This window comes from Stylophora pistillata, chromosome 9, assembly GCF_964205215.1.
Source record: "Stylophora pistillata chromosome 9, jaStyPist1.2, whole genome shotgun sequence".
Classification (NCBI taxonomy): Eukaryota; Metazoa; Cnidaria; class Anthozoa; order Scleractinia; family Pocilloporidae; genus Stylophora; species Stylophora pistillata.
Genome location: NC_142527.1, coordinates 10,590,436 through 10,603,304, shown reverse-complemented (window position 1 = coordinate 10,603,304; position 12,869 = coordinate 10,590,436). Strand labels below are relative to the sequence as shown.

At 38.5% G+C, this 12,869-nt stretch overlaps 2 pseudogenes; one reads left to right on the top strand and one right to left on the bottom strand.

Moving 5' to 3' along the window:
• Positions 1-768: 768 nt before the first annotated feature.
• Positions 769-5,097, bottom strand: LOC148723242 (bone morphogenetic protein 1-like; annotated as a pseudogene).
• A 5,268-nt stretch (positions 5,098-10,365) lies between these two features.
• On the top strand, positions 10,366-12,869 carry LOC148723241 (tolloid-like protein 2; annotated as a pseudogene).

The window sequence follows — 12,869 nt, the reverse complement described above, 5'->3', positions numbered from 1 at the left end:
ACAGGTTGAAGCATAGAATGAAAACAATTCAACAAGAAGACTTTCATCATTCTTGGACACTCTTGACGGGATTAGAACAAGTTGTTCTTTGACGTGGCTATCATCAAAGCTGAGACGAAAAGAAACGTCATGGGTTGTTGACAAACGATCTTCCTGGTCCTACAAAGTTAAAAAAGGTATGTGAGGCATTGTGAGCAAAAGGTATTTATCATTTATGTATACGTTTTGCTACAGCTATTGTACCATTTAATTGTTATTAGGGACCAGCCATTTCCTGGGGGGGAAGGGAGACGGAGAATTTTGGAGAGTACCAAATAATTTTTAGGGAAAACGAAGAGTGGAATCAGTTTTAGCTAACAGAGTATCAAGGGGGAGTTATGAAAAATTGACTTCTAAGTAAGTGCCAATGGGGGGTGGGAGATAATAAGAATAATAAAGAGCCTTAGGGGGAAATCAGGTAAATTGTATTGTGACACAACCAAAATTCTCTGACCCCTATCCCCACCTCCCTCCAGGTGAAAATAATGACTAGTGCTCTATCACAATTTGATGTAATCTTTCGTCTTAAAGTGAACAAGCACAGGGGGAAAAAACTCTAATCTCATATCGGCCATTTTTAGATTGGGTTCTTTTGTGCATTGCGTCATTGCGTCGTATGGCACTTTATGTTTGATGATGAGTGTAGCAAAGTATGACGTCATAAGATTTAAAATGGTGACTGTGTGCAGTTATATATATATATATATATATATATATATATATATATATATATATATGTTTTTTTTTAATGCTAAAAATCAGTGATGATTTTATACAAACCTGCTTTAAAGGAAGCTTTGAATCCTTTGTAAACCGTGGTAGAGTTGCTGTGACCTTTGAACTGAACCCAGACAATATTTTCTTTACTCTGCATCGAACTTGGCTTGGTATTTCCAAACAGCCGTTTGGTCAGTATTGGAGCGAATTGGCCATGGATAGATTCATAGATATAACCTTTTGAAACAAATGCCTCACAGAACTCAACATAGTCATTTTTGCAGTCTTTGCTATCCTCCAGATCAAATGTTTCGAAATCTATCTGGACCTGCCTTCCCTCAGGAACAATTAAAAACCACTGCTCTTTGTAATTTGAAGGGTAATTCTGGGCGCCTGCCTTTGGTGTGCCAAATGTGATGGTTTCGCCTCCGGATGTATTGAGAAAGTTTTGGCGACCCTCTGAAAAGTAAATGCAATTTTCTTTTTATGTTTATGAAACCAAAAGAAAGCACCTTTTTCCATTGCCTTGTTTGCACGTTTACTTGCTTGCTTTTGCATTGGTCTTGTTTTGTAATAGATAGACAGATAGATTCTTATTTACGAAACAATAAGCTGAAAGCTACTGGCTTGTTGAGTCGTTTGTCTTTTAAGCAAGACTAAGTTAAATAAGAATTCTTTATATCACTGAAAACGTAAAGTATTGTAAGAGATCAAATTGATCACGGTTAACAAATTTTAGAGACAGATACACAGTCGAACATTATATCAAGAAAATTCTCAAGCATTTACCCGCCACCCTATGGTCACTTAAGTTGGAAGCCACAGCCAAGTTGTCGTGGTAAATAACAAGAGGTCTAAGCAATGAGCATTGACTTGTGAGTGAATGCCTCATATATCTGGAATCGAAGCTCGGTATAAAAAGAAAGTCCTGCTCTCAAATAACATAGTTCAAAGAGCGGTTTTGTCGCATAGTCTTGGATAGTGCAATAGGTGACGATTCTGCATGGGCCGAGGACATCTAAGGAAAAAAGTAGGCCACCTAGTTCACCTATGGATATCATTAGAAGCCACACACTTCAATTTTGTTTTTATAAATGTTTGTGCATTTACTCCTTACCTGGGCTTAAACCAGCAATAAAGCTGAGATTGAAACCTTTGTAATGTTCACTGTCACCTACGAAACGCATGTAGGCAATCGATCCAGAAACAAGATACTGAAAACCCCCTCTCAGATACTCATAGAGATACTGAGACGCAAAGTTGTAGCTGTGTCGTGGACAAATTTTACCGTATCGCTAGTCAAAACCATTGTAGGTGAGATTTATTTTAAGACTGTCGCATTCACAATCCTTGCATCTTTCTATGTCCATGCTACCAAAACAAAAAACACAAACAGTCAGAATATGGTTTGTCTTTTCATTAAGCGATAGATACACAGAAAATCATATAATTCCTAAAAGCTTTTAGGAAGGCACCGAATCAAGAACAAATTAGGGAACAATGGGGGAGAAAATTTAAATGAAAAACTGTGTTGGTTACCAACTGTTAGTTCCTAATGGCAGTCATACTGTTCTACAGAGAATTTTAAAAGCGTTTGCCGATATTCGAAGCAAACTGAGGGATTTGGGGTTATGTTGGTGTTCATTTAAAGGAGAATGGAGAAATACTGTTAGAGTGAAAACGGTAAGAGATGAAGTATAGATAAGTCAATAAATTCAATAATAAGCGTTCGTTACTCCTTGGGAGAAAAGTTGCATAATGAAAAAGAGGTTGTTGTTTGTTAGTTGAAGGCGAAATGGCTTCACAAAAATGAAATGTTTCTGGCGTATATGCACCACGTCAAGAGCTCCAAGGTAGGTTCGTCGCATTTGCATCAGTCCAAATGTGGGCAATCCTACCTCTTGCATCAATAAACTAACCCGTAAAACATATGAGGCTGCCAAACTTTATCTTACATAATTGGATGGAGAGAAGATAAAAAAGAAAGTTCGTACTTTCCAGAGTCTTTTAACGGTTTGTTCTGGAAATTTTTGGCAGTCTCTCACTGGTAAACTAACCTGAAAATTTGAAAACCAACGTATTCATATGTGTCAGGAACTTCAATTTTCCAGCAATTGATCTCATTCGCGCCATAATTACCTGACGGGGGATATATGAGGCTACCACTAGATGCTGTGATGTTTGTTATACCATTGGGACAAACTATCACAAAAAAATGTGGAAAAGCAAATTATTCCCACTAGTTTTTCTTATTAATCCTTGCGTGTTCTTTCTTCATTTTCTTCATTTGTTTCAACTGGTCAACCGTACTTGTAATGGAAAGAAATTTTCTTTAAACAGGTTTAAACTAAACCATTTAAGCAGTCTTTGAGCTGGAAGACTGGCAAGTAGAGTGAATTCCTGTAACTCGTTTCTTATATGCTAATGAGACGCATAATATTCTCGTGCCTTGTTTGGGCACGCACGAGTGATTCACGCTGGAATATGTTCAGTGGACTGTTCAAAACAAGTGGTTAAAGCAATCAGCCAAGAACAAGTAAAGATCATTCTGTGAAGACAAAAGGTCATGGAGGTGTATGCGAACGTGTAGGGCTCTCAAATAAACTTGCCTTATTGCTTATAGTTACCACCACCTGAAGTGGGAATTTTCATGTGGAAAATTCAGTAATGAAGATGTATTTAAATAAATGTTCGCAACTGTTCTTTATTGTTCTACTCCCAAACATTCAGCAACAAACTCATCAGCACATAACAAATGGATTGTACGAATTCACTCAAATGTTAGATTTCTCTAAAAAATCTCCACAAGCGAAACAATCACGGAATCTTAACGAGATTATCACGAAGTGCTATGAACCTTAACATGGGATTCCTTTGTCACGTCATTGAACATTAATCGTTTAGCTATTAAAAATAGTTTGCGCACAGAATACATAAATACATACATAGGTTAGTTGACCACTCCCCATGGGGGCTTTTCAGGGCCAATTCCCACCCATCCCAGCCCAGGGGAGGACATCCACGATACAGTAATCTCGTGGGTGGGAAATTAACGTCTCCTACCCCTAACCCTGCAGGAGACGGGGCCCACGGTTTATTCGTCCTTATCCGGGAAGACTAGAATATCGATCCATTTCTTGATTATAGAAAGGTAGCAATTTCTCCTCACTTATTTTAAGACCATGAGTATTGGTCCGGCCGGGGCTCGAACCCTCGACCTCCCGCACAACACAATCGGGCGCTCTAACCAATTGAGCTAACCAGGAGACATGTTCCTTCTCTTAAGAGGAGCGCCAGAACTGCAACAAGACAGAACAGTAGCGACATTTAAAACAAAATGTTTACCGGAAAGGCTCAAGGGGTTTAAAAAAATTCTACTGTCTGCTTTCCACAATTCGTGCAACAAAGTGAAAATTAAAAAGTTTGTTCGCACAAAGTTGTGGCCAAAAAAATTGAGTCTTCTTTGTTGACTTGAATGGTTACTCGACAACTACAACAGCCACAAGCTAAGGACCTCACTAATGGGTCTTGCCACATATCAGATGCCTCTTATACTCTGGGATAAATAGTATCGAGCTGGGAATCTGTCTAAATATATTAAGAAGAGTAGCAAAGATGGTAAATTGTGAACTTGGTTGAGGAACGATGTTTGCATTTGAGAATGAGAAGAAATATCTGTCATCTGTTCATTTTTTCTCATGGCTAGCCTTCCTCCTTCGTGAAGAGGTTAACAAAGACTGTGGCACTAACCGCTAGCACTGAACCCCCCCACCGACTACAGATCCACCGCAGCCTTATGTCAAAGGTCTCCTCCAACAACTTCGACAATGTCTACAACAACAAGCCATACGCACTGTTTTCAAGTCATAGACTACGCTAAGATCACACCTAATGCGCCCAAGAAATGCTGTTAACCCTGTTGAGTAGTCTACGGGATTCTCCGTGAGTGCGGAAAGGTTCACAACAGCGAAACTGGCAGACCCGTGTAGGAGAGAAACATACAAGGAATAGAGGGATATCTGACTTGCTAAGACACAGACCTCCGCCGTCTCAGAGCATGCGCACAACATCGGACACCGCCCACTCTGGGACGAAGTAAGATGTATTGATCGCGATCCCTATTTCTTCACAAGCAGGATGAAAGAGGCAATTCACGTAAGACTTCGTACTAACAACATCAACAGGGACAGTGGAATTGATATCCAAGAAGCCTGGATGCCGACCATCGAAAAACGCAACAGCGAGAGAGCCGTGCGGCAGCGAAACACAGAGGGAACCTGATCTGAAAGATACACCGATCACAGTCGTAGAATTCCATCCAATCACAGCTGAGCACAACATCGCATAGATGACGCGTACTCTGTCGACCTCATCGCCTGGAAGACTAGCAGTATGCAGTCGAAACGTTGCGTTCCATATCGTGACACAAACAATTACATTTTTCTTTTAAGATTTTTGCATTTGTTTTGAATAAGACTGATATTTTGAAAAAAGTGGGTTATCATGTCGAGTTCAAAGTCTACCTAGTTTCCAAGCCCCTCCTTCATGTAGTGTTTTCAATTTTTGCAAAAGTGGCTGAATGCCTCGCCTCTGTTTCCGAGAAAGAATGAACGTTTTTATCGAGAACAAAGATTTCAAAAACACTAGGAGCACAACAAAATAAAAGTGTTAAACTTCTGAATGATTATTTGAGAAAGAGAAACGTGGAGGAAGCACAAGATAAAAGCACTTTGGCCAGTGTTCTGAAGAAGTTTTACGCCAGCGCTAGAAAAAGTAATGGCAGCCCTACTCGAAAAGTTCTATGACCTCCTTACGATTTGAACTTAACAGGCATTTGAAGACAAAAGGGACTGACTTTCTCAGTGACCCAGAGTTCGATAGCAAATATGCGTTAAGTATTAACATTGAACTCGTTTGCTAGATTTCAGTTGCTAAGGTTTGTAAAGAATCAACAATGAACAGGATTGGTTCGGTTTGTGTGCGTGGTCTAAGGTACTTGTGAAGGTTTACACGAGTTTGAAAGTATGATAAAATGTTCAGTGTCGAATAAGTTCTTTAAAGTGACAGAAGAATCTTTTCCATATCATTTTTTAGTTGAATAACAAAGGTTTTGATTTGTAAAGCTATTTGAAAGTTTAAATGTGTATGACAGTTTCGTAAGAATTATTGTCACTTGATTTTCAGACATGATTTATAGAAAAAAAAGATGGCGTTATATGGGGCAAGCTAGCCTGACCCATGAAATCAGCGCCTAAGGGGATTATGGACAGGCCCAAAAAGACCCCTAAAGAGGCCTGAATAATTATTCCCCTCAGACCTCTAGGAGAAATAAATAAATCAAGCACATTGACACCTAATAACTTAAATTTTAAATTCTCTTCCAAATACATTTGAAACCAGTTGAGGGGCCACAATCAGCGAACTGGCAAGTGGCCGATTCATAAGGTTGACTTGTAATTTTTTTTCCGTTTGACGTCAATGCAAATTTATAGCAAATAAACAGCTTTGCTCAATTAGCAAATAAGAGTGTATTAAATTCAAAGGTATCTATTTCTATTATCAATAAATGTAGTGGGAAAATGAAGGCAACAGACTGTTTCGCACCGTGTTTACTTGTATTTGCATTAATAGTAAATATGTCTCTTTTGTACAAAAAGTAAATGCGTGAAAAAAGTGTGTGGAATTTTCAGCTTCACCTTAGTACCAAATACACCGTAAACTTTATGCAAATATCATAGTTACGTAACATTTGCACGTAAATTCGTTGAGAACATATGCTTGAGTTTACCTTCATTTACGGCTAGTGCAAATTTAGTTCAAATTTAAAGCCTTAAGTTTGCTCCAACTTTGACAAATCTTATAAAATCTATTTTTGGCCTAATGGAGAAAAAAAAAGGTGAAACTCAAGATATAAAGCGATATATCGTCATATATTCATCTTTTTAGCAACTTGAGATTTTTTAAGAATTTATTTGAGATTTATGTTCGGTTGATCGACCAGAGTTCATTCGTTTGCACGTGCTGTGGATTCCACGGAAACCGAAAAAGGACACCACAACTCGAAGGCCCCATTCACAAGAATCAAACTACCCTAACGCTTAGAAATAAATAAGAACATAAATTTCATTTTTTTTTCTGCATCTTCTACAGTGCTATGGACAATTTTCCCTAAATAAAAAAGAAAAAAACCCGGTTTTCTGTTTAAACGCTTGAAATAGGTGAACGGGACAGGTCTTGATGTAGTTGAAGGGTTCAGTTTTAATGCAGTTGTGTCAGCGAATATTTCAGTTCAAACCGTGGCTAGGTTTATTATCTGCTGAAATCGATACAAATTTGAAACAAATACCTGCAGCGCTCTAACTTGGAAGTTTCCTCTTTGGACAATTACGAAGATATAGTTCATTAACGTGACTGCAACCTGTAAGCTGGGCTTTTAGATCGCGCCAGTAAGGTAATCCATGACACCTTTTATTTACTCACCAAAAGCTTTTGCAAGCAAGAGGAATTGTTTTCGATGCATGATAACTATTTTCTTGTACACTCTATTCTTCAGCTAGATACAGATGTCAGATCACTGTTGCCAACCTTATATGTAAATCGATATATTGTCGAGAATATTTAAGAGACCAATTTCACCTCTTACATCAAAACTTCCGGCCTTGGTTTCCATGGGAATATCGAACCATATCGAACCATAAGGCCCTTGAAAATAATGACTGAAACTTCAGTGAGACAGCCACAGCACGCCAAAACGTAACGCACTTCATTTATTTCATTATTTTCAAGGGCCTTATGGTTCGATATGGTTGGATGTTCCCATGGAAACTAAGGCCGGAAACTTTGACGTAAGACTGAGGTGCAATTGGATTTTTAAATACTCCAACAAGTATCGATTTATGTTCGGTTGAAAACGGTGATCTATAATAGAAATAAGTACCTTTGCATTTAATACACTCTTACTTGCTAATTGAGCAAAGCTGTTTATTTGTTATAAATTTGCATTGACGTCCAACGTAAAAATGAAAAAAGCCAACCCTATTAATCAGCCATTTGCCAGTCCTCTGATCGTGGCCACTTAACTGGGTTCAACTATATTTGGAATAGAATTTAAAATTGAATATTAATATAAATTTAAATGTCCTTGATTCATTTACCCGCTTTGTTAGAGGTCTGAGAAGACTAATAATTTAGGCCACATTAATATTTGCGCCTTTTTGGCTTTTCAGTAGTCCCCTTAGGCGCTATTACATTCTCCAATGCAAACATCTTTCGCCAACCAAGTTCACAATTTATCACCTCTGCTAGTCTCCTTGATCTATTTAGACAGATGGCTCTCTCGATACTGCTTGGTTACCCAGCGGTATTATAGGCACCCGATATGTGGCCAGGCCCATTAGTCAGGTCTTCATAGCTGTTGTAGGTGTCGAGTAACGATGTGAGGTTGGTATCGACAAAGGAGACCCAGACTTTTTTTGGCCTCAACTTTGTGTAAACAAATATCGGTCATGTTTCTTAATTTTCACTTTGTTGCGCAAATTATGAAAGCAGACAGAAAAAGTATGTTTCATACCCTTCAGCCTTTCCGGTGAATATTGTGTTTTAATATCGCTACTCTTCTTTCCTGTTGCAGTTCTGGCGCTCTTCCTAAAAGAAGGAGCATGTGATTCAAGTAAGTTCTGTGCGCAAACTTTTTTCAATAGCTAAAACGATACGTGTTAAACAATGTAAAGAAATCCCCTGTTAAGTTCTTTAGCACTTCGTGATAATCTCGTTAAGATTTCGCGTGTGAATTCGTATCATCCTTTCGTTCTGTGCTAGTAAGCTTGTTACTAAATGCTAAGAAGAAGAACATAATAGAACAATTGTGAACATTACTCAAAGAAAATTTTATCTCCTCGAGGAGTGCAGTTGGCCGGTAAAAAACGCTGGAAAAAAATGAAGAAAGAACACAGAAGGATTAGTGAACAAAATCGGTGGGAATGATTCTCTGTTTCCATAATTTTTTTGTGACAGTTTGTCCCAACGGTATAACAAACATCATGGTATCTAGCGTCATATATCCCACCTCAGGTGATTATGGCGTGAACAAGACCCAGTGCTGGGAAATTGAAGTTCCTGACACATACGCAAAAATTGATTTGCGATATTACAGGTTAGTTTACCGTTTGGAAACCCCAAGAAATTTACTAAACAAAGATTCAAAAGATTCTGAAAAGTACACAGTTTTTTCGATTTCCTCTCCATTTAATATCGTGAGATGAAGTTTGGTAGCCTCGCATGTTTTAAGGGTTAGATTATTGATGCAAGAAGCCGGAGGAATGTGCACATTTGGACTGATTTAAAAGCGACGAACCTTCCTTGGAACTCTTGACGTGGTGATACGCCCAAAACATTTCATTTTTTGTTGACGTATTTCACCTCCGACTGACCGGCAAGAATGTCGTTTCGTTTAGGTACCTTTTCTCCTAGGAGCAACCAACGCTTTTTATTGAACTTGTTGATTTATAAATACCATTTTTACTCTAACAGTATTTCTCGATTCTCCACTAACTAAACAGAAACAGGCACAACCCCAAATCTCGCGGTTTGCTTCGCTTTTAAAATTCTTTCAGCAGAATGTTTTTACTGCCATTAGCAACCAATAGTTGGTGTTGCGGCGACTGCGGCGCTCGCTGTATAGAAATCAATACACAGTGCACAGGTATTCGACTCTGGTCGTTCTTGTTCGTTTTACTTGAACCATACGGATATTTTAAAACGCAACCAAACTTGTATAACGGTGAAAACCATGATAAAAGGCAAACGAGAGCGGCAGTAAGAAAGAAACCTTGGGAAACAAGCAAAGACTACAACTAAAACATGATAAAAGAACGGCAAACACTCACAATCTGTGCTCCTTAAAGCGAACGACCATGTGCTACAATTAACATGATACATTTATGAACTTAAGCCTGTCGTGTAAGTGTCACGAAAGGTCAACGGACAAAAAAAAACCAGGGATCTCAAATATTAAATGGCGATCAAAACAGTTTGTAAAGAAAACAGTCTTCTATTTAATGTTGCTCCCCTGTTGTTCCCTAATTTGTTCTCGACTCTGTCCCTTCCTTGTAACTCTGGGATTCACATGAGTTGCTGTGTATCTATTGCTTGATGAGAATAAAAAGTGGATTTTATCTGTTTCTGTTTTTTTTGTTAGGTACGATATACAAATTAAAGATGCAACGATTGTGAATGCGACAGTCTTAAGATAAGTAGCACCTACAATGGTTTAGGCCAGCAATCCGATAACGATTGTGGACGATACAGTTACAACTACTATAAGTATGATTATCGCTGAACGGAGCGGTGAGATTTCTCGAACAGTGCCAGAATCGATTGCCTACATTCGTTTCGTATCGAATGACACTGAACATTACAAAGGTTTCAATATCAGCTTTATTGCCGTAAGGAGTAAATGCACAAGCATTCATACAAAAGAAATCAAAGGCTTTAGCTTTTTATCATGTCCTCAGGTGAACTCGGTGGCCTACTTTTTTCCTTAGCTGTCGTCAGCCCTTAGTGAATCGTCACCTAATGTACTATCCAAGATTATGCGACAAAACTGCCTTTCTAATTTTGTTATTCGAGAACAAGATTGTCTCTTTATACCGAAGTTCGATTCCTGATATAAGAGACATTCCCTTACAAGTCGAAGCTCATCTCTAAGGACTCTTGTTATCTACCACGACAAGTTGGCAGTGGCTTCAAACTTAAATAATCATTTTCAGCGAGAATTTTTTAGATATAATGTTCGTTTTGGTTTCAATAAATTCTTATTTAGCTCAGTTTACTTTAAGAGACACACGACCCCACAAGGAAATAGATTTTTGTCTCGTAATTAAAATTCTGTCTATCTATCTATTACAAACAAGACCAATCCAAAAGCAAGCGAACATGAACATAAATGTAGAGACTAGGCAATGGAAAAAGAGTGGTTTCTTTTGGTTTTTAAGCACAAAAGAAAACTGTATTTACTTTGCAGAGGGTGACGCAAGCTTTCTCAATGCATCTGAAGACAAAACCATAACATTTGGCACTCCGAAGGCAGGTGCCCAGAATTACCCATTAAATTACAAAGCGCAGTGGCTTTGAATTGTACCCGATGGGAAGGCAGGTCCAGATAGACTTCGAAACGTTTGATCCGGAGGATAGTGAAAACTGCAAAAATGACTATGTCGAGTTCCGTGAGGCATACATTGATGGTATCACATTTGTAGGTGGCTTTTAAGGTCCAATGCTGACCAAACGACTGTGTGGAAAGACAAAGCCAAGTACGATACAAAGTAAAGAAAGCATCGTCTGGGTTCAGTTCAAAAGTGACAGCAACTCTACCACGGTTTACAAGGGATTCAAAGCTTCCTTTAAAGGAGGTTTGCATTAAATCACCGCTGATTGTTATCATTATTATTATTATAGCGCAGTATATACACATCTGGGTGCCGATCCTTCTCACTCAGGCTAGGCGTTGACCGTGGCTAGCCTAAGTCTTATTCCATACTTAGTTACATGAAATTGCTAATCTACTATAAAAGGAAAAAGTCATATAAAATCAATAATCTAAATAAATAATGCATCATAAAAACCTATACGAGTCCTTAAGTAGCTCGCTGGCGGGCATGTGCAAGAGTTCTAAGCTAACTAAGAACCTTAAAGGTTCTGGCAATGTTCAAACTGGCACTGAGGACAGCTTTCTGCAAATGACGAAGGACTTCTCTCCCTCTCTTTGCACCTAACAATAGTCTAACACTCCTTCCAACATTCTTAGAGTATCCCCCTGAGACATCTACAATTAAGTTGACTTGACGTATCTCGAATCCAGGGTATTGCTGTTTTAGCTGCCAGCGTACAGCAGCGTACTTTTGTGTCTTTTCCTGGTCTTTCTGGTGACGGTTTTCTGTCCAAGGGCAACTCATTTCTAGCAATATATTATTATTATTATTATTAATATATTATTATTATTAATATATTATTATTATTATTATTATTATTATTACTTTTTTGCTATATAATATCTAGGGGAGACCTATACATCAATTGAGGTAAATAATTTGTTTTTGGAATTTACGAAGACCTCTGTTACTCATTTCTCTTGTTTTCTTACTACTTAATTGGCAATCAATTATTCATAGGCCCCATTTACACTATAGTGTGGACGACCGATCTCCCCTCCGTTCCCCCATAAAATCATGTAATCCCCGCTAAAATCCTCGGTCCCCCTTTCCTCCAGGCGACAAACAATGACTGATCCCTAAAAAAAGTAAAATAGCACACGAGTTGCAGTAAAGTATGTACATAAATAACATCAACCTTGTTCTGGATTGTTTAATTTGTAGGAAAAAGAAGATTGTCTGTCAGCAACCCATCTACACTCCTTTTCGTCTCAGCTTTGATGACGATTGCGTCAAAGAAAAGCTTTTTCTAATCGCATCAAGTATGTTTGAGTGTGACCCAAGTCTTGTTCGTTCAATTGATTTCATTTTACGCTTTAAATTTATAAAATTTCTAAAGGGCTTCTTTCTTATACAAGTAGACAAAACTACCTAAACGATGAGTCAGTGTATGGTGCCTAGGTTACTTAATTTTTTAGGACGTCGTCAGGAGGAAACGCTAAGCATACCACGCATAGAAGAAGGCTCCGAAAATCTGTTACAACCTTTTTATTCTAAGACATTGAGACTTATGAAGGTGTGGTCTGGTCGTCTGGGTGAGTGTAGTCCTGAGAAGGACTGTTGTCGGTGGTAGTGACTGACGTTTCGACAACCTGTGCGGAAGTCATAATCAGAGTCAAGTGAATGATTGCTGTCAGTAGAATGTTCTTACTCCAGTTCGTGTAAAATGATCGGTTGGTTTTGCCGTGATGTTATTGGCTGTAAGACTCAAGTGACGTAAGTCGGTCGTGATTGGTCTGTTTCGATCTGTCGGTAAAGTTAGGTCGTTCTTTTTCGGTCGTTTGTGATGTTTATGTCGCGAATGAGTCGTTTGTATGGAGCGGGTAGTTGTTGACATCTGTTTAGGGGAGTCTGTTATAAGTTAGTAAACCAGCTTTCCAGAGTCAGTCGTTGAAAATAGTCAGT